Consider the following 27114-nt stretch of genomic DNA (forward strand, 5'->3'; position numbering starts at 1 on the left):
TTAATTAATATACCATTACATGAATTCAACCTAGTTTCAGCCTCTTCAGCCCCTGTACAGCAGATTTCAGACTGACGAAGGGAGGAGTAGCATAAAAAGCCAGTCAGTGCAAGAAGCATGCTCTTAAGAGGAGAAAGCCGAGTGACCAAGAGATGATCTAATTAATCTGCTGCTTCTCCTTTGACTGTCTAATCACAGGGTAGGGTTGAAATGGGGCCTGTAAGCAGTGCTGTCGCTTGGCCTAGGCCGATAAGGCTCAGGCCTAGGGTGGGGCTTTGCGAGGGGTGGCAAAAAATCCACCCTCCCGCCTCACACCGCCACCTCCCACACATATACAGCACCCGTCTTTGCTCTAGCACGGCACTTGTTATGGGCAGTATGCGCGTATAAAGTGCACTTGGCCAGGTTGGGGGGGAGGGCCTAGCTCCACCATAGAGCATCCAGTGACTGGCTATGCAACTGGTGGAGGCGGAGCTTAATTGTCCACCTACCCTCCACTGGCATCCTTCCACGTTTCAAACTCCTCCCCGGGGCAGGGTCCAGAGGTGTCCAGAGGTGGAGAGCAAGGAGGATGTGGGGAACCCCTGGCAGTGGTGGCGTTATGGGTATAGGGGCAGAAATGCACCTGGTGACACCCTCCAGGAAGTAGCTGTAGTGGCGGGAGCTGTCGAGCCCCCCCGCCCAGCTGTTAAGCAGTGACAGCGCGCTGCTTCTCAGCTGAAGACAGGTACCGGCACTGTGACAAGGGAGTGCCGGTCTGTTGGGTTTCCTCCGCTTACCCCCACCCCCCTCTTTTCCTGTCAGCCAAACAGGATAAGAGAGGGCTCTTTTCAGATTCCCCACCCAGCTTCCTTCTCGTTATTTCCCCCTCCCCATTGGCCACAGGAGAGGCCAATAAAAAGAGACTAGGGGAGCATCATGGGACATGTAGTCCCAGAAGATTGTTCTCCAGAGGGAGCCGGCTACACCCCCCAGCATGCACTCTGCTGGAGGAAGAGAGAGAGATCCCAGGAACAAGCTGAGGAAGTGAGAGCAAAAAAACTAAAGAAAGGATTGTGCTGGGGGGAAGCCAGAGAGAACGCCACGCTGCCCAGCATCACCAGAGACCGCAATGCTGCCCAGCACCACCAGAGAACGCCACACTGCCCAGAACCACCAGAGAATGCCACACTGCCCAGAACCACCAGAGAACGCCACGCTGCCCAGCACCAGCTAGGCAGCTGCAGTAGAGAAAACTCAGTGCAGCACTACCCCCAGAGGAGCTGCTGGTTTGTTTTGGGTGGCACATTTACCTCGTGGCTCTTCCGAATTCCTAGGGGTGAATGGTGCATATAGCAGTAGTATAGGAATGTACGCAACAAGTGTCTTTTGCTGTGCTCTTTATTACCCAGCCGGGTAAAAACAAATAAACTTGTGGTGAGGAAAGTAGAGTTGAAGGAAGAAAGGAGAATAGCAAATTCAGGCGTAGCAATAGGGAAACAGTCCTGCTCCCAAGTGTAACACTTCTCTGCGCCACTGCTGCTTGAGTGGGAATACGTACCTGGACAGGCCTCTCTCACTGACCTGGCAGCCAGAGTATCGCTTGAACCTTTGAGGAAAAGTCTCTGCCACAGACCCTCCTGGAATGGACTTCAGGGAGACACCTCTGCCACAGGCCCTCTCTGATTGCAACTACGGAGGCAATCCTCCTCGGAGGATCTCGCCTGGATCTCGTTCTTATAGTCACGCAGGTACCGACTGACAGGTGATCAATCCTTCAGTGTCCGGCTACCTTGATCTCCGGTGATTTGTCAAAATCCTTTTGGATCGCCAGCCTCTCATTGGCGCTCCTCAGATGGACTCCCCACCGAACAGCTATACCGCTTGGGATCCTCAAAAGTGGGAACCCAGTCGATCACTGGGTCCCCGTCGCTGCTCAAATGTTCCGGACCAACGTGGTCCCGGAACCAGGAACACTGCGTGGCATTGCGCACCCCAGCCAGGTAGGCCATAATGCCGGGGTGCCGTGATGTGGTCACCCTAAAGGTGGGTGCCACACTGGACGAAGAAGACCCAGAACTAATGGCGTCTGCCCCATAAATACCCTCCCCCAGCATGCACAGCGAGGCTCAACCCTCCTGATTGGCTGCTGGGGAAGAGCACCCAAACCTTGACTCCACTGCTGCCATCTACTGCACTGGGGTGGGAAGGACACCCCAGCACAAGAGAATGAGCCCACAGCACAGGCAAGCTGAGACAGAGACCCAATTTAAACATTTTAACCAGATCAGAGTTTAACTACACTCTGATCTCCCTCTAAATTTAAATAGCACCGGTACTTTGAAGTAACCAGGCGCTACATCAGTTTTACTGCACTGCTAAACAGGGCTTTACTGTTTGAAATAGAGGTGTAAATCTTGAAACTGCATGGACAAAAATATAAATCTTTTTGCAGGTAAATTAGCTCATCACCATACTGTAAATAGCCTGACAGGCCCCACCCTCCATAGGCTGCCTGCAGAAAGCTACTGGAGGGGAGGATACAAGACCAGTCACTCTGCACAATCATACTTGATTACTGCACAGATCTGGAAGACATACACAAAGCACACCAAGATTTGTTTAAAAATACACAGCTCTTGAATTCAGACAATATTAGCCTATGCTGGAATTTAACTTTAAATTTCCTATTAACAAAGAGTAAAAATGAATTTCACATTTTTATACTTAACCTCCTTTTTGCTAAATATACTTCTAGAATGTTTTTCCATCGTACCATATATATATATATATATATATATATATATATATATAAACTTTCTCAAAGTTATTCCTTAGTTTGGATTTCCTTCTGCTTTCTGGTGGCTTTTTGGAATTCAATAGGAAAAAAATAGGTAATTTCACCACTTTGAAGATATCTACTTAGCACCATAGGAGATTTTAGAGAATACAATTACATTGTACTTTATATGTTTAAGGAACAGACCAGCTGTGGAGTATTCATTATTTAGTGGTTGGAGTTAAGAACATTTTTCACTTTGATGGCAAACCAATTACCACCCAACTAATGGGCTATTTGAAAATAGCATGTTTGCATTTGTAAATTTCTAAACGCATGACAGTAGATTGACAGCACAGCATGTAGTGTAATCTTGTACAATGGCTTAGTGGTTAGCACTACTGATTTGCAGCACTGGGGTCCCCAGCTTCAGTTCTTAGCCCAGTCACTATCTGTTTGAAAGTTATACACTGATCAGCCATGACTTTATGACCACCCACCTAATTTTGAGTAGGTTCCCCTTTTTCAAACAGCCCTGGCCCATTGAGTAACCTCTGAAGGTATGCTGTGGTATCAGTAAATCCTTTAAGTCCTTTCAATTGTGAGGGGGTTGCCATGGGTCAGACTTGTTTTTCCAGCATATTACACAGATGTGCAGTTGGATTGAGATCTGGAGAATTTGGAGGAACTCATACTTGTTGTTGTGTTCCTCAGACCATTCTTGGACAATTTTTGAAGTGTGGCAGGGCGCATTATTTTGCAGAGGCCACTGCAATCACAGAATACTATTCTCATAAACGGGTGTACTTGGTCAGCAACAATGTTTAGGAAGATGGTACATGTCAAGGTGACATACACATGAATGGCAGGACCCAAGGTTTCCCAGCAGAACAATGCCCAAAGCATCACACTGGTCCAGTTCTGATGCTCACATGCCTATTACAGGTGCCTTAGTCTGTGAAAACGGGTCAGCATGGGCATCCTGACTGGTCTGCGGGTAAACAGCGCCATATACAACACACTGGAAAATACTATGAGATAATCAATGTAATTCACTTTACCCCTCAGTAGACATGCAGGTAGGTTAATTGCAGGGGTCAAGTCCTGGGAAAAAAAGTGTGAGAACTCCCACCCAAGATCCACTCCCCCACCAAAAAAATAAAATAATGATACGCTCATATGCATAATTCCTGTATATGGATTCATCGGGTAGTGTGCGGGTATTCCGTCACTTCCTCGATGCCGAAATGTCTCCTGGGAGCTTTCGTCATTGTTCCCAGGAGACATTGCGGAGGTCTGCCGCGAGTTATTGCGGGATTTAGAAAAAATGCAGTGACTCGAGCTGGGCATCGGCGCTTAGTGAAGGATTGGCTCGGACGGCTCGGATGCTCTCGGCTGCTCTAGTCCTGCAAAGGGAACCGAGTTCCTGCTGTGAAAAAAGTGCAGGGACTCCGTTCCCACGCGTTCCCGCAGGACTTGAGCCCTGGTTAATTGGCTCCTGTTTAGACTGGCCCGATAGTGCGTACAGTGGAACATCAAGTTATGAGCATAATCCGTTCCAGGAGAATGCTCGTAATCCAAAGTACCTGCATATTAAACCGAGTTTCCCCATTGAAGTCAATGGAAACGAAAATAATTTGTTTTGCATTGACTTCAATGGCATGGGGCCAGAGATGGGGTGCACAGGAGAGCCTCGGAAACAGCCGAAAAGGCCCGAGGACACCTCGGCGAACCTCAGAAAGGCTCGGAAACTGAGTATTTCTGTGTCTTTCCGAGCATTTCCGAACTGCGCTGATCAGCTGGGATCGGCGCCGTTCGGCTCCGCTCTTCTCTTGCGCCCCCCACCTCAGGCCAAACGCTGTACTGCACACGGCTTTGGCCTGAATCCTGCTTGTTTTGCGAGACAATATTCACAAACCGAGTTAAGATTTTTAAAAATACAGCGCTCGTATTGCGAAATGCTCAGTAACCGCGTGACTTGCAATCCGAGGTTCCAATGTATATGTATACATGTGAGATAGGGACCTTAGCTTGTAAGCTGATGGAAGGCAGAGACTGATCTGCATGTACAGTATGTAAAGTGTTGCATAAATTGCTATTACTTTAATAGGATTGCTGGTAAATTTTCCTTTCCTGGTAAATCGGCTGCCGTGCTGATAAGTGTATTTTGATGGCGGTGGAGTCCTGCTGTCAGCATACAATAGCTCAGTAGCTCAGCTGGGGGGATTCCTGCATCCACCTAGATGTGTGGATGGGGGAATCCATTTTCTTTTTTTGATCAGCAAGCTTGCTGATCAAAAAAAGGAATAAATGATCCATCTACGACCAGTCTAATTTTCTGCCATAGTAGCTTTAAAAAAGTGCATCATTTCTTATACCTCTGCTCATCAGCGAGAGAAATGGACACAAAGAAATTCTGTTACAGTGATTCACAAACTCTTCACTTAACCTTATGCTAGCAGGGTAGCATAATAATAAAATAAGAATACATGTATGCCTTTAGTTATAGCAATCTAATACAATTACTAGGTTTATGTGGAATATGTTGTAAACCTATATCAGACCCTTTGCAACTAAAAGCACCAAAGCAAAGACATATGAACATATAGCTCTAGAGATAGAGATAGATATAGATATAGATACTGTATATACAGAGCTTTTTTTCTCAGAAAATAGGTGCAGGAACTCAACCACGATCCCGTTCAGTTTTCACAAACAGAAGGGTCTTAAAGGGGCATTAAATACCAGGATTGCATTACATACAGAGTTGCAGAGTTCAGGGGGTTACATACAGAGTGTAGAGCTGTCACTTGTAAACACAAAAACTGGACTTCTGTGTTTACAAGTGATTGTGGTGAGCAGGCACCAAAGGGTCTGAGCCAGAGGTGGTGGAACTGAGTTCCCCCTGAAAAAAAAGCCCTGGATATATATAGATAAAGAAAAAAAAATAATATACACATATATATATACATATATATATATATATATATATATATATATATATATATATATATATAACTATATCTATATATATAGATATCTATATATATCTATATATATATATATACACAGTATATTTGTGTAGCACTACCCCCGCAGGAGCCGCTGGTTGTTTTGGGATCGGCGTATTAAGTTACCTCTTACCGTTGTCTAGGGGTGAAGTTGATGAGTAGATTAGTAAGCGAATGTTCAGTCAAATAAAGGTTTTCTGAATGCTTTATTTTCGGCCCAACATGACCAACATCAACATGAGGTAGAGAGAAAAGGTTGATGAAGCAAGAGAACTTTGCAGTATCAGGCCTGAATATGAGAAAGAGCAATCCTGCTCTCAGTAGTAGTAGATACAGTCGTCGCCAATTCAGCCAGAGTGGGTGAAGTGCCCCCGGACAGACTCCCGCCACGAGCCTGGAAGCCGAAGTGTCACTTTAGGTTGCTGGGAGGAACAGGCCTCTGCCACAGACCTGGCTCTAAGGGCCTCTGCCACAGGCCTAATACTTGGATGAGCTAAATGGATTGAGCGAATCCTCCCAGTAGATTAAAGGGGTGGTTCCCCTAAAAATAAACTTTTGACATTGCATTTGCTACATTAATTACAATTAGAATCTGCTGGTTTTATTGAAAAAATACCTCCGTACGTAGCGTTTGCTATATTCGTTCCCACCGCCACTTCCGGGTACGATGCTGGCGGTGGGCGTTCCTAATTGATGGACAGGCATCCGACCGACGCATCCATCGCGCCACGAGATGCCGAAAGAAGCCGAACGTCGGTGCGGCTCTATACGGCGCATGCGCACCGACGTTCGGCTTCTTTCGGCATCTCGAAAAGTTTATTTTTAGGGGAACCACCGCTTTAAGTTAGGGTCACCGGGTGACAGTTGAAGTGTACCTGTCAATGTTCCGGTCACCAGATCCCCGATGGTTAGTTCAAGCCCTATTGGACAACCTGCCTCCGTGTTCTCCTCAAGCCGATCCCCCACCGAGCGGAACACAGCCTGGGATCTCTTTAGTAGAAGGGGGACCCAGTAAGTCCCTGGGGCCCCTTGTCAGCATCAGTTACTCCAGGCCAGGAGGGCCCAGAGTCAGGAACTCCGTGTAGCGCGTGACCCTAGGCCAGGTAGGCCATATCGACGGGGCCCGCGATGTGCGCACACCCTAAAGGTGGGTGCCGCACCTGGAACCAGGAACCCACGAAGGACCAAGAAAAATGGCGTCTGCCACAGATATACTCTCCCCCAGCATGCTCCGCGAGGGAAAACTCCTCTAATTGGCTGCTGGGGAAAAGTGGCTCTGCCAGAACCCCTCTAGCACCAACTGTCGCACAGGGATGGGATCGCATCCCTGGAGACTGACCTACAGGACAGTTCAGGAATGACAGCAGCCCAAAATGTAACAAATTATGAATTGGAGCAAAATAACTCTCCCATTCCCCCACTAACTTTAGCGTAGTGCCCATACTGAAAGTAAGGAGGCGCTACATATATATATATATACAGTATATACATATATATATATATATATATATATATATATATATATAGTATATAGAACTGATGATGATGATGATGAATCTGCAATAAAGTTTGCTTAAAGTGTTACTAAACCCAGTGAGAGATGATGCCGCTCTAAGAACTGCTAATCCCTTGGCTTTGCTTCCATCCCACTAAACCAAAAAGGTGCTGGCTATGCACAGGTGCATTGGATAGAAGAAAATCCTGGACTGCCGCACTCCTTAAAACAATGTCTTTATTGTATAAATAAAATTTAAAAAACAACCAAAGGGATGCAGTCAAAATTCAGTGAACAACAGGAAAAAGGTGTTACTAAACCCAGTAATATGAAAATAGTGCACCCCCCCCCCCTACAGTGCCCACAGCTTATAAATCTTCTTTTTACATTAAAATACTGCCACTATATACTTTTATTGATGATTTGTATACCACAATTGCATGATTAACTGCATAGTTTATTCAGTGCTGAGAGTTCAGGTAGGAGCAGATTTCCACTATAGCCTGTATACACACCCACATGTGGGATGTCAATATCATGTGACCTGGCTAGCTCTGAGAACAAGTAAATGTTCTCTCCAGCATAAAAGACACAACTAAGCATGTGCAGGTTGGCTACCCTGCCTGTGTTAGCTGGCCTTCCCCAGATAGGCAGTGCAGGAGGGGGAGGATCTGTGCAGAGGATTAAACCCTTAAGTTCCACAGTGAGTATAACAAGCATGCTATGCTGCATATACAGACTTATTTTACTGTTGTGGGTTTAGTGACACTTTAAATCCTTGCAGTATATGTTGCTGACCCGAGGGGTTGTTTAATGCAGTTGTCAAGATTTTATATTTTGCTGCATTAGCATTGAAACCCCATCTTGATTAATAATTTAATAAGTTCTGCTAAGCAACATATACAGCAAGGACAAAACACATAACCCACTATTATTTTTGGCAGACTTAATCACTTTCTAGAAAATATATATTTTTATTGAAAGAAGTTTGAAAGAAGTTTCATACAGAGTTTAAAAATGACAAAACATCCGTAAATCTTTTTTAAAATATTGCGTACAGGAAGAAAAGAAAACAAAGCGAAAATACAAAAGAACAACCGTAATAATATTGAGTCTTGTAGTCTAGGGATATTGACCTGAGTCCCCAAGGTGGGGTCAAGATCAGGGACAACGTCATACTATAAGCATGAACAGCCATCAGATTAAAAGAAATCGAAAAGGAAGAAAACAAAGGGTAAACTGGATGGATCCGAGGCATGGGATGGACCCTAGTGCTCCCGAAAGGGAACTCAGCGATGATTAAAAAAAGAAAAAGTGGGGGGAGGGCGTGAGCACCAAGGACAAATTGTAGATGTAGAAGTAGGGTAGACAGCAAGGGCTTAACTGCAGTTGTGAAGGTGGCAGTCCCTTTTGTCACAGTTGGATGGGGGTAAGGAAAATTGGTGTCCAGAAGGTGTTGGCCCCCAGGTGCCTTGTCAGGAGTTAGATCCCTTTCCTTGTTGTACTGTCAAGTTGGAGAGAACGGGGCCAGAAGAGGCAGGGGGGAGAGCTGTGATATAAGAATGAGAGCTTTTCGAAATCTGCCATATCCATAGCAGTGAGGGCTGAGTCCTTGAAGGGTTTTCATTTGCGATAGAAGCGTGTTTTGGTGCGCTCATGTGTTAAGTCCGCATTGAGCTTGTCCATGTAAAGTAAATGCAGTAATTCCTTTTTGAGTTGGGAGGTATTTGGGCAAACGTTGGATATCCAGTTCTTCAGGATGGATCTTCTGGCGAGCAAGAGGCAGATCAGAATCCAGTCTTTGCCAGAGGGGGCGAGTAGAAGTGACCATGGTAGCAGTTGGGGGTCCCAGTGGCCAAAAATGAGAAGTAGAGGGTCTTTGGGCAATTTTAGGAGAGTTACTTCGAAAATGTATGATAGGACTTGATCCCAAAAAGCGGAGATGTAAGTACACGACCAGAAGCGCTGGGTCAGTGAAGGCCTGGGGTGGTGACACAGAGGGAAAGTTGGGATGGTTTGGGCATGCTTGGCAAAAAAAAAGGGAATGTGGGCCCGGTGGACGATTTTCGGTTGGGTTTCCCTCCAGATTTAGTTGGGGATCAATTTGTGGATGGTTTTGAGACCATGAAGAAGCTTGTCCACCAGCTCGGTGTCTGGGAAGTCTTTAGACCAGTTGGCAGCTGACGAGGACGCCAGAGGGAGGAGTAGTTTTCAGGAGAAAAGGTAGGTAAATGTCCGAAATTTTATAAAATTTTATAAAATATGTGACGGGGGGAGTGAGAACTTGATGGCTATGGAAAAACAAACTTAATTCCTTATAGTTTTCCAGTGTAGTTTTCCAGTGTCTTTGTAACCATGTGTGGGACATTGAATCCAAGTAGAATTTTAGCTGATTGCTGCTGGTTTTATACAACCATGAGCTATGGACAAAAATAGGGACCCATATGCTAGAATATTGTAACAAGTACCTGGAGGCAGGGCCATCTTAATAGCATAATGGGCCCCTGGGCAAAGTTATGATCTGGAGCCCCTACAATGGAGACAGTGCAGGTAAACAGACATCAAGTAGGTAGGAGGCAGACAAGGAGAGCTTCCCCTTTTGGGTGGAGCTCCGCATTAACTACATAAACAATCATTCTGTACAGCAAAGAAACAGTGGGAAAATACTACATACATAAAGTAACAAAGCTGTCCTGTACATATACCTGCTAGATTGATGCCTCCCCATCACTATGGCCCCTCTACACCCCAGATATACCCCCAGCACTTCAATTTTGGGGCAGCGTGGGCTCAAGGACAAGCTGCTTTGGGGAAAGTGCAGGCTCCAAAATGTAGGTGGTCCACTATGAGTAAAGCAAAACACCTGTTTTTTAAAAGGTACAAGGTACATTCAAAAAGTGATTACCTGTCAGCCTCTAATACTTAAATACATAAATAATAACATGATGGGAAATTGAGTTATTTAGGGAGCAAGAAAGTATTAGAAGGCCCACCGGGTTCTACAAAGTAGGAGAATACAAAAATTCACAATTAAACGATTTGCTTAGTTTTCAGACTAATTAGCTCATTACCACTCATTAGGAACAATTGGTGCCCTATATTTTCCAGCAACACAGAGCAATAGGAATGACAGCAGATGTTACTTTACTGCAGGATAATTGTACCAAAATCGAGTAGAATGTTGAGTTAACTCCCGGACGGATTCTCAGCATACTGATGAACACTTAAAGGTAAGTACGATTTCAAACAAAATATATTCACCTGTATTTAATTAATTAAATTAAAGTATATTATTAGGGCCCTTTCACACGTATGGACCGTATGTCCGCATTTTCATCCATCCGTTTGCGGATGAAAACGGGACATACATGGGTCCCTATGTGATTACAGGTGTCAGCGGATGAACATCCGCTGACACCCATAATTTGTCCACCTCCGCAAAGATCCGCATTTGCGGACGGAAGAAATCCTATTTTCTTCCGTCTGCCGGATCGGATCGGATGAACACGGACATACGGTCCGTGTTCGTCCGATCCCCCATAGGGGAGAGCGGAGGAAACACAGGGCGGTCCCTGCACAGTGTGCGGGGACCACCCTGTCAGCTGCCAGCTCAGCGGGGATTTTACGGAGGATCCCTGCTGAGCTTTGCGGACACACGGAGCGGATCATTACTGATCTGCTCCGTGTGAAAGGGCCCTTATTGTGCTTTTCTTCCTGTGAACTCAAAGCATTTTATCTTCTGTGGTGAGGCAAATGGCGAGGCAGTCATCCTGCGTAAACTCACTAGAATATCATACTAGGGCAATTTTAGACAGGGGAAATTTAACCTACCAGCATGCCATTGAAGTGGTGGAGGAACCAATGTACTTAGAGAAAACCCACCTAAGCAAAGGGAGAACATGCAAATTGATGGACAACCCAACCTTCCCCCTGTGCGCACTGTGTTGTTAGTGTTAGCTGTTGCCCATTGCAATAGTTACCTTTTCCCGACTTGAATCTTCCCCGCTCTCTGTTTCACGTAATAGCCCTGGTTTCATATAATGTGCCCCACTCTCACAGAATATGCCATGCTTCCATGCAATGTACTACACTCTCACAGAATGTGCCCTGGTTTCATGTAATATGCCCATGGTTTCACAGAATATGCCCTGCTTCCATGCAATGTACCCCACTCTCACGTAATGCACCCTGGTTTCATGTAATGTGCCCCAATCTCAAAAATATTCCCTGCTCCCATGTAATGTCCCCTACTCTCATGTTATGTGCCCCATTTTCACATAATATGCTCAGCTTCCATGTAATGTGCCCTGCACTCACGTAATGCGCCACGTTCTCACATAATATGCTCAGCTTCCATGTAATGTGCCCCTTTCTCACATAATGTGCCCTGCTTCCATGTAATGTGCCCCTTTCTCATCTAATATTCTCAGTTTCCATGTAATGTGCCCCGCTCTCACATAATGTGCCCCGTTCTCACATAATATGCTCAGCTTCCATATAATGTGCCCCGCTCTCACATAATGTGCCCTGCTTCCATGTAATGTGCCCCTTTCTCATCTAATATTCTCAGCTTCCATGTAATGTGCCCCGCTCTCACATAATGTGCTCTGTTCTCACATGATGTGCTCAGCTTCCATGTAATGTGCCCCTTTCTTATGTAATATTCTCAGCTTCCATGTAATGTTCCCCGCTCTCACATAATGTGCACTGCTTCCATGTTATGTAAATAAACAAAGTGCAGCGCTAAATGTGCAAATTCATAAATGAAAATGCAAAAAGTGCTATAAAGTTCATAAGTCAATATACACAATATAATATAAACGCCCCTGCCTAAAGTCCCCCTGGTTAAAGTTAAAAAGTCCCTTCCGGTGGCCTACCGAGTGTGGCCAGAGGGCGAGGACAGAGCGCAGGCTGCCCCCTGGCTTGGATAGAGTATGTTGTGTACAAGCAGAGACCAAAAACTCTCCTCCCCTGGGCAGCCCTGACTGAGCTGCAGCCCCTGACTGTGCCCTGCTGTCCAGTTTGGGAACCTGGAGCCAGGGCTGCAAGCGCTGTCCTACCCGAACCACCCGGTGAGCAGAGAGTACCTGGAGTGGAGCTTCAGCCCAGTATGGGCAACCCAGGTGGGAACCCAAACGAACATCCACCGCTGAAGACAACTCAGGTGCAGGCAATGCACTTGGCAAAGCAGGAACAAAAATTGTCACTGGACAGGCGCACTCTGAACAAATTGTAGCCTTTATTAAAAGAAGGACAGCACTACAAGTCACAGCAAAGTAAAATAAAACCCAACCACTGACGCGTTTCGCACTGAAACTAGTGCACGGAAAAATGCTTTTCATTTTCTTCATGCATGACTGGGTAGCCTGCCAGTCGGCTGATAAAAATAGTCAGGGGAAAGTTTTCCAACATTCCCATTCAAGAGAAGCCAATTGTTAGATTGACTTCTCTCATGCAGGAATAGCCATAAATAAATTCATCCGATTACGACTAAATGTTGATCCATCTATGGCCAGCTTTAGTAGCGGCCTCTATTGTTTAATAAATATAAGTCAGATTAGTGGATATCTGTACTCTGATATCTTCCCCAGTGACACACTACATGGGGTTGACTTGCTGATTAGTTTTAGGATAGTGGACCTTTAATAGAATTCTATTTTAGCCTTAAAATATTATAACACATATAACACATATTTTGTGGTTTTTTTTTTCATTTGAACTAATTAAAACATGGGGAAATCAGTGCATAATAAAACATGCTTTATTGTTGAACTTTCCATTTTATTTGATTCAAAGAAAAATCTTAATGCATGCAATAAATGTCTTATCAGCCATTACATTGTACAGCAAGCTGTACAGTTTACTTTGATGGATCACTCTCACAGACAATTACTCTTGACAATTATGGAGCACAAAACTCAGTTAATAATGTGTAAAGAAAGTGCAACTTGAATTTAATAAAAACTTTCAGTAAATACATTTGTCCTTGATTTCTTAAAGGTGTATTTGCTTAGGCATCCGAATTCCCCCTAAGACCGAAAAAATAAAAGTCTGTCTACCCTCTTGGCAATGCTTTCACGGTTCCATTATTTTATTCCCCTGGGCTCTGGTAACTAATATAATCTGCTCCTATTTTGGTATACTGCTGCTAGGCAGTCTTGCCTATATGACTGCACTTGTGTAACATGAGTAGATTATTGGAAGAAAGATGTTCACAAATCCCCATGTGGATTCCACAGGCAACAGTAAAGGCATGATACAGAAAAATAACACAAAACAAAGATAATACAATATATGGGACACTTTATTGTACGAGTGATCCAAAGCTCACCACATGATTTTCCAAACTAAGAGAAGAATAGGATAAAAAGGATAAAAGTACGTGTATATGTAAATGCGTAAATGTAGCCAGGTGCAGGGCTTCAGCAACAAGAGACATTGCCCTTTGTTGCTTCCCCCTCTACTATGATATCGGATGCCATGCTGTACTAACCCCTCCAAAAAGCAGGAGGAGTGCTATAATCAGGAAGCCAATGGACTTCTATGCAGGGCGCTGAGAATGATTGAAGTAGTTGTTTAAGACATCAACCATACAATAGGGCCAATGAACCCTTTACACTACAGTTCCCAGGGCACCCTAAGGAGAAGAGAGGCTGGCAAGAGGGCTTTTACCAGACTGCATGAGAAATCTCTTCCTCTTGGCACCACGGGAACCAGTAAAAGCACATCTACCTGCATGGTGACAGGGATGCTAGGAGGCCAGACCAGCAGGGACTGAGCTTGAGGCCTGGGGGCTCAGACACACGGCAGATAGCCGCATGGACAACAGCATTGCATCTACAGGGAGAATGAAGTGTCACCAGAGACATTCAGTGGAGAGACAGCGGGGGTCACCTTTCACAGCAAGAGTTCACAGAATCACCACAGGGAACTGGTGAGAGGGCTCACTTCCCATCGTTCACACTGCTTGCAGGGACTGAGCCACTAGAGGCAGGACATTGATTATACGGCACCTTTACTACTCCTATACTGCACCTATACCTCACCTCTCTTGCACCTACTGTGTATTGCATCTATACCACATCCATCTCACATCTATGCTGCATGCTGGTTTATTACAACTGTCAATAAGTGCACCAACTCTTCTAAAATGGCCCCACTGATAGCTGGCAGAAGAGCAACCTGAAGGACTGCCCCCCACCCCATACCAAGTCATTCCTCTAGCCTCTACTGAATATTCTGCCCAGGAAGCCTACTCCTAAGGCCGTGTACACACGGGCAAACATGTACGATGAAACCGGTCCGCCGGACCGTTTTCACCGTACATGTCTGCCCGGGGCTTTCTGTACGATGGCTGTACTAACCATCGTACAGCGTCGATGACGCGGCGACGTGGGCGGGCCTGCCAGTTAAATGCTTCCACGCATGCGTCAAAGTCATTCGACGCATGCGAGGGATGGCGGGCGCTCGGACATGTACGGTAGGTCTGTACAGACGACCGAACATGTAGGAGCGGGCAGGATTCCAGCGGACTGTTTTAAAACAAGTCCAGGAATATTTGCCCGCTGGGAAAAGGCCTGGTGGGCAAATGTTTGCTGGAATCCTGCACGCTCGGGCCTACACACGACCGAACATGTCTGCTGAGACTGGCCCGGGGACCAGTTTCAGCAGACATGTTTGGTCGTGTGTACGGGGCCTAACAGTCACCAGTAAGGCACCTTGGCAGTATAGCCTACTTAATGCAGTTAACTGAGCTCAATTACTGTCACTGCTGCCCTTTGGTGACTTTGTTAATAGTCAGGCAAGGGGGTTTGTGGGACATTAAATGAGGTGAAGATGTAGTCATCAGCCTCGATCCCTGTAAATATATAAAAAAGGCATAGGTGTGGGACTTTGAATGAGGTACACAGTGGGTCAAAATTTTATGCAGAAATGTAATCATGTCATGAACTAGATAAACTTTATTTTCCATATTATACATGGTACGTAACAGTCCATTTGAGGATGGTAACACGTGTTAAATATTTAAACCCAACATACAGTAGGTAAATATGTGTTGTATTGTAGTATATTCATGATAAATAAAAAATCCACAGTAAGTTGATAGAGTATAATAACACATGATTGGAACACAACAACTGTTGGCTAAAAAAGATTTGTGATTTGTGTCACTCGTCAGGAGTAAGTATGTAATGTATTTCTGCAATGATATGTTATGAATTTCTAGTTGATCTGGTATAGTCTCAAGTGTTAAAAATTACAGAAGGATGGGGTACCCTATATATTACAGGATATCTATGTGCTGACGATATGGTACTGTGGGAAAAACAAAAACAAAACAACAAAAAAATGAAAACAAACACATTTTTTGGCAGTGCACATGTCTAATGTGGGACACTTGAACTGAGCACGAGTGGAGCACCTGTCTATTTTCAAGATTCAAACACAAGCACTTTATCAATTTATGGGACTTGTATACCTATTTGTGTGGTTTACTTTGAATTATAGATTGTAGTAGCAAATGATACTCTAGCGCGATGTATTATTATGTTCACTATTGAGTTTTAGGCTTCATGTACACGGAATGTTTTTACAACCTCTCCTGAACAATTTAACTTGACAGATAGTAACCAACGTTTAAAACGTATGTTTTGCAGCATTTAGCAGCGTTTTGTCGTGTTTGCATTTAGAAGCGTTTTACTTTTTTTTTTAATAAACAAGTTACCGCGTTTAGACACATTTAGATGCATTTGGCGCTTGAAATGCCTGTAAACTCAGCTTCTGAACAATTTTTTGGGGGTTCCAAGAAATGCCTCTAAACACAACTGCCTAAAAATGAATGTAAACGACCCTGTGTACATGGACAGGTAAGATAACATAGACAAGAGTTCAGGGGTTGCTGAAAAAAAAAACCCCAACTGCTCTTAAACGTCTGCTTACCAGCAGCAGTGTACATGAGGCCTTAGGCCCTGTACAAACGAGCGGATATCCGCTGAAAACGGTCCGACGGACCATTTCCAGCGGACATTTCTGCTCCAGATTTTGATCTGATGGGCTGTACACACCATCAGATCAAAATCCCCGCGGAAAACATACGCGGTGACGTGGCCGCGCCTTCGCCGCGACGATGACGCGGCGACGTGCGCGACCCTGGAAGGTAAATACTTACACGCATGCGTCGAATCACTTCGAAGCATGCGAGGGATGGGGATCGCTTGGACTTATCCGGTGAGACTGTATCCGCTTGAAAACCGGTCGGCTGGACAAATGTCCGCCGAAAAATGTCTGCTAGGCCGTACACACGACCGGATTTGTCTGCTGGAACTGATCCGCGGATAAATCCCAACGGACAGATCCGGTCGTGTACGGGGCCTTAGAATTAGGCTTTTGTTATTATTGCAGCTTTTTTCGTATTTTTATTTGCACAATTTTGGTTGATCTAATCACGCGATCTGTGGTGCTAAAGTAGAATCTTTTTTATAGTTATACATGTGCATGTCCACATGAGTTGAAATGCAGTATGGACCACGTTTTACATAGGACCTTGCTGCCAGTATAGGGCAGTGCATGAGACCTATAAAATTTGTTTTGTGTTAGGCATAAAACAAAATAAATTTCAAGCAATTAGAACGCTCAAACAGAATCGCATTTTAAAATCAAAGCCAGGAATTGAAGGAGCTGAGCTTTTCTTTTCAAACTAGAAAACCTAGATTACACGGATGCCGTTTTTTAAAGATGAATCCATATATAGCTTAGAGCAACACATGAAAACCAAACATGGCCTTTAATTAACGGATTCCCGCTACTTGATAAATATTCATAGGTCAATTTGTTCTCTAATCATTTATGGCTGCATTGGAAAAACAGTGTGTACTCCTATAACCTTTCCAGAAAGCAGGCTTTATTGTAATCTGCGTATACTCAGAAATACAGGCAGAAATCATTAATGTTGCACATTCAGAAAATTCTCATTAATATTTCAATTGCATATCTCTTAATGGACATCTCTTGTTTTCACAATAAACAATATGTTTTAACAACAACTTCCATAAACACAAGCTGTTACATGGGAGCGAAATAATTAATCTTGATATCCGTGCACTGACGGGCACAAAAGAACCCCCGACAGCCTGTCGAAATGTGATATATCTTTCTTTAAAGTGTTCACCCATTTCAAAACTTGCATCCTCTTATTCCATCTGTACAACTGTGAAAAGTTTTATCAAAGAAGAAAAGCTTTTGTTATGCCACCAACCAATGGGACTCGTAAATGTAAGGCGCAATCGCGTGTAGAGGCAGCGTGGATTAAACAAAGCTTGCCTACAGGTTTTATCACTCAAAAACCACGGATTCATTATTACATAATAGCAACCTTTTGTCTAACTGAATATAATATGCAGCCTACCGGATGAAAAACCACAGGATACAACTGGATGGATTCCAAATTATTTCAATTCAATATCTTCAGTAGAGATGGTAATTCTGCGCTTGTATAATATTCATTGATCTTTCATCCAGCCAGGATTATGAGACAGAAGCTTGTTTAATACAAGACAATGACAAGGAAAATATAGATATTAATTTTTACATATAAGCCATTATTTGGAGTGTATAGGTGTGTGTGATTAGTTGCTTTTGACTTTTAGGAGAAACTTGCAATAAACCTGTCCGGTTCAAGGTGAGAAAATTATTTAAAAAATGTGCAGAAGTTGCCTGTCGCATGTCAAAACAATCATTAGATTCTAAAATGTAGGCAGCTGAGGTCATATGCTAATACGTTATAAAATAAGCTTAGCCCAGCATCCTCCCACCTTCCTATTGGGCAGTGAGGCAACCCATCACATTTAAAGCGGAGTTCCAACCAAAGGTGGAACCTCCACTTATCTGCTTCCTCCCACCCTCCGGTGCCACATTTGTCACATTTTTTTTTTAGGGGAGAGGGGGAAACGGGTACCTGTTTTTGACACAACTTCCACAGCGCCGTCCCTCAGAAGTTCGGCCCCCCTCCTCCTTCCTGGCCGCCGGGCCAGTTAGAATGCGTAGTAGGGAACTAGCTGTGAAGCCGAAAGGCTTCACTGCCAATTTCCCTTATAACAAATGGCTGCGGCAGCACCCGACAGCCAATCCAAAAATTGGCTAGGGTGCCAACATCGTAGGCTCCTTGCACAGGTGTCCATATATTAAATGTCAGCAGCTATAGTAATTGTAAATGCTGACTTTTCATTTTTTTTTTCCCAGGCAGAACACCGCTTTAAGAACCAATAGGGAGGCTGAGAAGGTCAGAGGAAGCAGGGCTGCACTCAGATTTTGTCCAAACTTATCCAGATTTTTTCCAAACTTGTCCAAATTTAATTTCTGATGAAGTCGACGACGTAACATGTATAGCGGAGCACCGAGATCTGTCAGTGTTTGTAGTGGAGAGAGAGGAAAGAGGTCACTTAAACAGCAACCTGGCTTCAATGATTTGATTCTGAGCACTGGCTGCTTTGAGTTGTGCGCTTTAAAGCAGGGATTGGCAACCTTTGGCCCGCGGGCCGCATCTGGCCACCCACAACTAAATGTCCGGCCTGTCAGTGCACACGATGAATTCATGTGCACCTGGCCCACAGACATTTTAACCCTGGTCGGCCTTCTTGGGATAACAACCGAGGGAGCTAAGAAGCCGCTCGACTGTTATCCCAAGGAGTGGGAGGGGATGTTGCCCCCCCTACTGCCACCCTCTGCAGCTCACCCCAGCTCTCCCGTCCCACCAGGAGGCAGGATGACCAGCCGACACATCCGCCAGCTGGCCAGGGACCTGAACGAAGCCGTAATCGGTTCTCAGATCTAGTAACCCGGAAGTGATGTCATGACATCACTTCCAGTTTACAGAAGACTTAAAGGCGTAAAATCTAAAAAAGTGACAGTATTCAATACAGCCAAACTTGGCATTTTGAATGCTTTTAAGTGCAAAGGAGTAGGGATGAGCCGAATCAGGGTATTGCCCCAAGGGAGATGTATCGATGCAATTTTTTTTTTTAAACTGAATTTTTTCAGGAGCAGTGATTTTAATAATGCTTAAAGTGAAACAATAAACATGAATATTCCTTTAAATATCATGCCTATGGGTCCCCTTAGTCTGCCTGTAAAGTAGCGCATAGTCCCGCAGAAAAATTACATTTCTAAAGGAAAACATTTAATTAAAAATTGCTTGCGGCAATAATGTATTGACAGATACCGGCAATATACACACAAATGCATTGAAAAAATGCCCCCCCCCCCCCCCAGTCAATTGCAAGGCCCTTCAGGTCTGGTATGGATATTAAGGGGAACATTCCTGACAGCAATAAAAGTGATCAGAAATGTAATAAATTCAGCTGCCTGAATCTCCAAATGTACTTATTGCTTAGACATGAAGTTTAAAAGGCCTAAAGTGGAAATCCAGTATTTTTTTTTAAGACTTGAATCTGTGGAAATTCAAAAGTGGCTTTTGCTGCGATACACACCTTCAGTCCAGAGCTATCTCTTATATTCTATTTATGCCATGGCTGCAAGTGCAATACATATGGGAAATTGGCTTTATTGTTATGTCAGTTCTTAAAGTGGTTTTAAAGGCTCAACGTTTTTTACTCCTCCAGTCCCAAAATACTCACCTGAGCCCCATCTTGATCCAGCGAAGTGCACGAGAGCTGAGCTTCTTCTGGGTCTCTCGTTCCTCATTGACTGAGATAGAAGCGTAAACCATTGGCTCCTGCTACTGTCAATCACAGCCAGTGAAACAGTGGGGGGTGTGGCCAAGCCGCGGCTTTGTGTTCCCTATGGACGCATAGATCGGGGCTTGGGAGCGAGCACGCATCAGTGCTCCCAGAGCAAGCAGCTTGCTATTGGGGCACTGGTTAAAGAGGAGGAGCCAGGAGCGCTAGCAGGGGACCTGAAAAGAAGGGGATCAGGGCTGCTCTATGCAAAACCACAGCAGCAGGTATGTATAACATGTTTGAACCTTTAATGTCGCTTTGGCGTTAAAAGGCCTGATCTCTTTTAAATCTTCAGTCTCCGTATATTAGCTGCTTTGGTTTGTCCATAATTTGAGGTTCTGACTCTATAATTAAATTTTTGAAAATATAAAGCCTAACACACTGAGCAACAAATATATGATAATAATTTATGTTTGAAAACTCTTTTGTAAAAGTAATAAGAGCTACAATTTATTAAGAAGCAAGGCCCGCATGGCAATGTCCTGCGCACTGAGTTATAAAAAAAAATTGCTATACAATATAAAGGCTTTATATTCTAAAAAATAGGTATTTTTATTGCAACAAATTGCAAAATGAATGACACCTATTTACATTTTGACATTTCACTGCCAGCTTACTGGCTAAAAAGAAAACAGCTTAGAATGGAATTCCATTCTATTGCAATTACACAATGAAAATAACTCTATTTCTATTTTCAAAGTAAATTTATTACCGCTCAGTAGTCAGTCATCAGGAAAAAATGCTTGCCTGATACAGAGCTAAGTAATCTATTAGTTGAATGGGCAATGTTTCATTGTCATCCCAGGGTGTATGTAACCAAAAGTTTTTAGTTTGGGATAGTGTAGGGATGATTTAAATATAAGCCTCTTAGGCCCCGTACACACGACCGGATCGATCCGCTGAAACTGGTCCGCCAGACCAGTTCCAGCGGACAGATACGGTCGTGTGTAGGCCCGAGCGGACAATTGTCCGGCGGATCGGACAGTTTCCAGCGGATAAAAATTTCTTAGCATGCTAAGAAATCTGTCCGCTGGAAAACTGTCCTTTGGACGCGTTTGGTCGTCTGTACAGACTCACCGGACACGTCCGACTGACCGCCATCCCTCGCATGCGTCGTACTGATTCGACACATGCGTGGAAGCATTGAACTTACAGGGCCACGCACGTCGCCGCATCATCGTCGCGGCGACGGCGCGGCCACTCTCCGCGTATTGTTTACGCGCGGATTTCGGTCTGATGGTGTGTACAACCATCAGACAGAAATCTCCGGGCAGACATGTCCGCTGAAAACGGTCCGGCGGACCGTTTTCAGCGGATTATCCGTCTGTGTGTATGGGGCCTTAGTTTTGAATAGAATAAGGGCTAAGGGGACCCCGGAGGCCCAAAAGACCAAAGCTAAGGGGCGAGCGGACTATATCGGTACTAGATAAGAAAAAAGTGAAATGGAAAAGTGGTAGAGAAAAAAGATATATATTAGTTTATTTAATTAACATAGTATCAAAAAACAAGGGACACACAAATTTATAAAATACATCAGAAACAGCAATGTAAGGCGATGGACATGTTGTACGACCAACCATACAGGTCACCCGAGATGGAATAGACCCTGAACACAGGGTTGCGGTGAAAAGAAGGGGGTCATACAAGGCAGGATCTCAACTAGTTTTGCAAAACAAAGTTGCTTCGTCAGGAGAATTCTGTACAGAGATCCACTCGCTAGGGAGCCAGAGAGCCAACCGCGGAGAGCACTCTCTCACGGCGGCCAGGGGTGGCAAATGCGGAGGTGGACCTGTTATGACTGTGTATTAAAATATTAAGTTAAAGGGGTCTAGGACCCATGTGAAGACGAACGGCAGGTAATTATCAGAAGCCGCACAATAAACTGTGTGTTAGGGGTTCAGATATGCCATCGACAATAAGATCACTTGTAGATATGCAGCTTTTTGTTAGGCAAGACAAAAACGCATGCCCCTGTTGATGGCTTTGTTAGCCGAAACGCGTCGGGTACTGCTATGTTAGCACCCCATACTGCTTTTTATTTACTTTCCCGTGATTTTATGTACCATTATTTTTTCAAATAAAACCTTCCCAGGTTTAGTTTGATTTGCACCATCTGGAGCACTCTATTTTTATTTCCATACATGCCCTGCCTTTCACTGAGGCTGGTCATCTGATCTGCATTATTCAACCACACCCGTCTGGTTCCTGGTTTGGAGGTATTCGTTCTTCAACGATTGATACAGCCACCACCGTCCGGAGTGACCATCATTGCAGAGTTCCAGGTCTGTTGAGACCATTACGCCTTCTATACTTACTGTTAATACTAACATGTGAGTCCACATCTGTCGGTAAGAGTACCCATTTATTTCTTTGATGTTTTGGATGATGACTTCAGACAACCACATGAGATAATATTCACTCACTATTCATTGATTTGAACTGTGTATCACCTATTTGCTGGAGCGATCCATCAACTTGTTTGGAGATTCAATCTTTGGACTTCCATTTTTTTCATCATTGGCCACATTTGTTCGTGACCATCACTATCTAGCGCTGCACTTTTTGTTCACACGAGACAAAAACGCATCCTAGGGCCAGGTATATGCCACGATATTCTATTCATAGTGTAGGGATGGTCAGATAGTTATTTCTGTCTGGGTACCTACCCACTGGGAAGAGTTTCCCTCTATTTATCTTGGTGATCGCTGTCAATAGAAAACAAAATTGTTATCCTCAGAACAAGAGGTAAAGACAGCAGAGATAGCTGTTCCTGCGATGGCCGACTTAGAGGGGATCTACCCTCGCTTTGGAGATATTTCCTTGTTTCCTGTTGTCTCTAGGGCAGAAAGTAAAAGTAAAACTCCCTAATGGCATACCAGCTACACAAGAAAAAAAAACTATTACCAATTCCCCAATGTATCTACAACCAACACAAAAGTGTACTGTAATGTACAAGAAAATGGTAGAAGCCTTCTGAACATATTGGTATTAGTATAGGCTGATTTCGTAAAAAATAAGGCTAATGAAGATCTGAAGAAATATGAAAATTTATGTAGTCAATCAGATTTAAAGTGCTCCATGCAATGAATTATTATTGGTTGCTGTGCGTTTTGCATTTTGCTTATCTATCATTAAGCTTGTGCCCCAGTCCTTTGAAAAATGTCCAACATATATTGAGAAGAAACTTATTTAAAAAGCCTGCCGACCGCCCCACGTATATATACTGCGGGGTGGTGGCTCCTACAGGCACAATAACATACCTATACGCTATTTGCCTCTTGCAGGTCTGGGGCGTGCTCCCACTGTGATTGGACACCATTTAGTTATCACTTTTGCCTTATGGCAAGGTGCTCCATCATGCTGGAAAAGGCATTGTTAGTCACCAAAGTGTTCTTGGATGGTTGGGAGAAGTTGCTTTCGGAGGATAATTTTGTACCATTCTTTATTCATGTTCTTAGGCAAAATTGTGAGTGAGCCTTGGCTGAGAAGCAACCCCACACATGAATGGTCTCTGCATACTTTATTGTTGGCTTGACACAGGACTGATGATAGCACTCACCTTTTTTTCTCCGGACAAGGTTTTTTCCGGATGCCTCAAACAATTGGAAAGGGGATTTAATCAGAGAAAATGTCTTTACCCCAATCCTCAGCAGTCCAATCCCTGTACCTTTTGCAGAATATCGTCTATCCCTGATGTTTTTCCTGGAGAGAATTGGCTTCTTTGCTGCCCTTCTTGACGCCAGGCCATCCTCCAAAAGTCTTCACCTCACTGTTGTGTGCAGATGCAATCACACCTGCCTGCTGCTGTTCCTGAGCAAGCTCTGCACTGGTGGTTCCCCTGATCCCACAGCTGAACCAACTGTAGGAGACGGTTGCTGGACTATCTTGGGCACTCTGAAGCCTTCTTCACAAATGCAGTGGAAATGTTTTTTATTGGATTAAGTTAATTTTTATGGCAAAGAGGGACTTTGCAATTAATTGCAATTCATCTGATCACTCTTCATAACAACATTCCAGAGTATATGCAAATTGTCATCATAAAAACCGAGGCAGCAGACTTTGTCAAAATTAATATTTGTGTCATTCTCAAAACTTTTGGCCAGGGCTGTATATTTTCAATCTTGATTGCATTTTCAAACTGCCAAAAGCCAACACAAAATACATTCCAGCTCTACTTACAGGTAAATGTGGTGCTTCAATGATGAAACATTTGTTCACTTTTCTTTAAAGAAAATATAAAAGATGATGATTGACATATTCAATGAATGTTTTTTCCCCCAAAAAGTTGCAAATTCTTTGTGCAATAGTAACAGTCAGAAGTAATGATTATGACAACTTAATAAACATCTACACTCCCCCAATCCTCTCCCCGCTGTCAACAAAATTGCTTGCATTACTTGCAAATCAAGCCACAGGTGTCCACCCTAGGGATTAGAAGCCAATACAAGTTTGTAAATTTCCTAGGAAAATACATATCTAGCTGAGATGCTATAAAAAAAGTGTACATTTCACAAATGTTTATCAGTTTTCAACAGGTATTCCTAAAATCAAGCTTACTGCCTTAGTGACAAGTTTAATAATCATAATTAATATTATTGCTACACAGGATTTATATAGCGCCAATATATTGCACAGCGCTTCACAATATAAAGGGAAACAGTACAGTTACAATGCAATAAAATACAAAAGGGTTAAGAGGACCCACACTTAACATTTATTGGGTGGGGCAAGTGGTACAAAATGTTATAGCTGAGGGGATGAGCTGATAAAAGTGATGAAAGTTTAGTAGTTGGAGGAGTGATAGGCTTCCCTGAAGAGATACGATTTTTTTCGTGATGACATATCGCTTCTCTTGCCTTTTGGCTAAGATCAAGTGTAGTATCTGTTCTTATCAGTGTCCAGTAGGGGTGCTATGCCTTCATTCTGGCTTAACCAGGAGCTGGGATGACTGGCTACGTAGTGTCCCTGCTGGTCCCTGCTGGTGTGATGAGGGCTCTGAATGCTAATACTGGCTGAAACAGAAACTGGGCTACACACAGGCTGTTGGGGCATGGGAGTAATACCATCAGGAAAAATGGATGGGCCCAGTTCCTCCTGATCTGGGTGGATCTACCTTGTCTGTGCCCCCTGGGAGTGGTCATAGGGGTGGTCTTAGTAACATTTTTTTGTGGGACCCCTCAGTGTAAAGCAGCACATGGTCACAGCACCAAATACTTTTTTTCTGTGCGCCTTTTAAATCTGGGTCTTTTGGCTAAGTTTGGGGCAATTTTTGTTACCAGGTCTCAGAGTCCGACCAGTGCATATTGCACAGCCACTTATTTATTTATTTTCTCCTCACATTTTGTCACCTTTAACTTTTGTGTGAGTTTTTTTCTCTCACTAGGATGGAGGGTGAGTCCCTGGGCTTGCCCTAATGTCTAGGGGGAGGATGTGTGGCCCTCAGGTTCCTTCCTCCCCGGACCCTGGGGGGGTCTTTCTTCATGAGAGCCCCTTGACCTAGTACTCAGTGTTTGGATTTGGCTGGCCACATGAAGAGGACCCTATGTCCCTGTTAGGATTCTTGCACCCTGGGGGATCAGGGAGAGGTCCTACCTCTTCAGGGGTGGACAAAGCACACCCTTATGCCGCGTACACACGGTCAGACATTTGATCGGGAAAAACTCTGTCGGAATTCCCAACGGAAAAATAGAGAACCTGCTCTCTATCTAAGTCCGCCAGAAATTCAGATGGGGCATACACACGGTCAGAATATCCGATGTAAAGCTCCCATCTGACTTTTTCCATCAGAAATTCCGACCGTGTGTACATGGCTTAAAGTGCACTTTTTAGTGTGTATTTCACATGCACACTTTCCGTTCAGTTCAGTTGGTTTAGAAGAGCGTGATGACGTCGGGACGCAGGCCACACCGTGGCCTGCGTCCCGACGTCATCACGCTCTTCTAAACGAACTGACCCAGGAAAAGGAACCAAAGAGGACGCAGAGATCCCGTTTTTATACCGCACATGGTGCACTTCATTGGGCTTGTTTTCCCCGAATACTTGTAAGTGCAATATATTTCTTTTATATTAAATTTGTTTTGCAAAGCTGCACTATGGGCCCCTTTCTCTCATTTTGCATATGAGACATCCACTCGCTTTGATTGATTGCATCTGATCCGAGGCAGCTCCAGCACACAGTCGTTTGGGTGACTTTAAAATAACCTGTGCTTAGTCTGACCGTCGTTTGTGGTCAGCACGTCTGGTAAGGAGATTATACTTCTGTCACTCGGGTGTATCCTTGGTGGAAGGTGGTGCCAATATTAGAATACTCTCTATTGGAAGACTTTTTGGAGTTCACTTTTCACAAATGTTTTTCCAGATATTTGGGATTTTTCTATGGACATTTAATACTGTTTTTTTATTTGAGTTCAAAGTCATCAATTTTTATATTTTTGTACTAATTGTATTTTCACTCATTTATTTATTTTCACGGGTAGTCAATATTAGATGGTCACGATACATCTTATATTTATTCTATATAGCCATCCTTGGCACGCGGTAGTTAGTACTGCATTACTTTCTTGTTTTTATTTGTATATATTTTTATTTGTCAGTATAATTTTTTCTGATTTATAAATTTATACTCATCACAGCCAATTATGTTCACACCAATTGGTTTATAGTGTTTGTCACACACTATTTATTCACTTATTTATAATTTTGGTTTATTATCAGAATTTTCATGTATATTGGTTTTGCGCTGTACCTCACTTTTTACCAACTGCTGAAATCGAACCTATGTATATAATTTAACTTATATCCTAATAAACACAACAATTTTAGGGTACATGATAAAAGATTGAAAGAAGAAAACAATAACAGTATTCATTAAAAAAAAAAAAAACTGTAAACCCCTGTTAATTGATGAAACATGGTGAATGGAATGAAAGATGGCATTTCCATGTAATTGCACACTATTCATAAATTGTTAAGGAAGGTTCACAGAGAAATACAATTGATTGCAGGGTGATGTACTTAATCTTATCTATTGAGGACTAACAAGAGAGTTATAATGCATTTTTTCTTCTATTTATTTAATTTATCTATGTCAATAGGAACTCCAGGTAACAATTACAT

General features: G+C 43.7%; 1 protein-coding gene and 1 pseudogene across 1 annotated transcript in view; one reads left to right on the forward strand and one right to left on the reverse strand.

The window, feature by feature from the left end:
- Nucleotides 1-27114, reverse strand: part of LOC120928350 (ephrin type-A receptor 6-like) — a 566085-nt gene that overhangs the window by 112603 nt on the left and 426368 nt on the right. The gene's annotated exons all lie outside the window — the stretch shown is intronic.
- Nucleotides 24841-24952, forward strand: LOC120929986 (annotated as a pseudogene).

Source organism: Rana temporaria, chromosome 2, assembly GCF_905171775.1.
Source record: "Rana temporaria chromosome 2, aRanTem1.1, whole genome shotgun sequence".
NCBI lineage: Eukaryota > Metazoa > Chordata > Amphibia > Anura > Ranidae > Rana > Rana temporaria.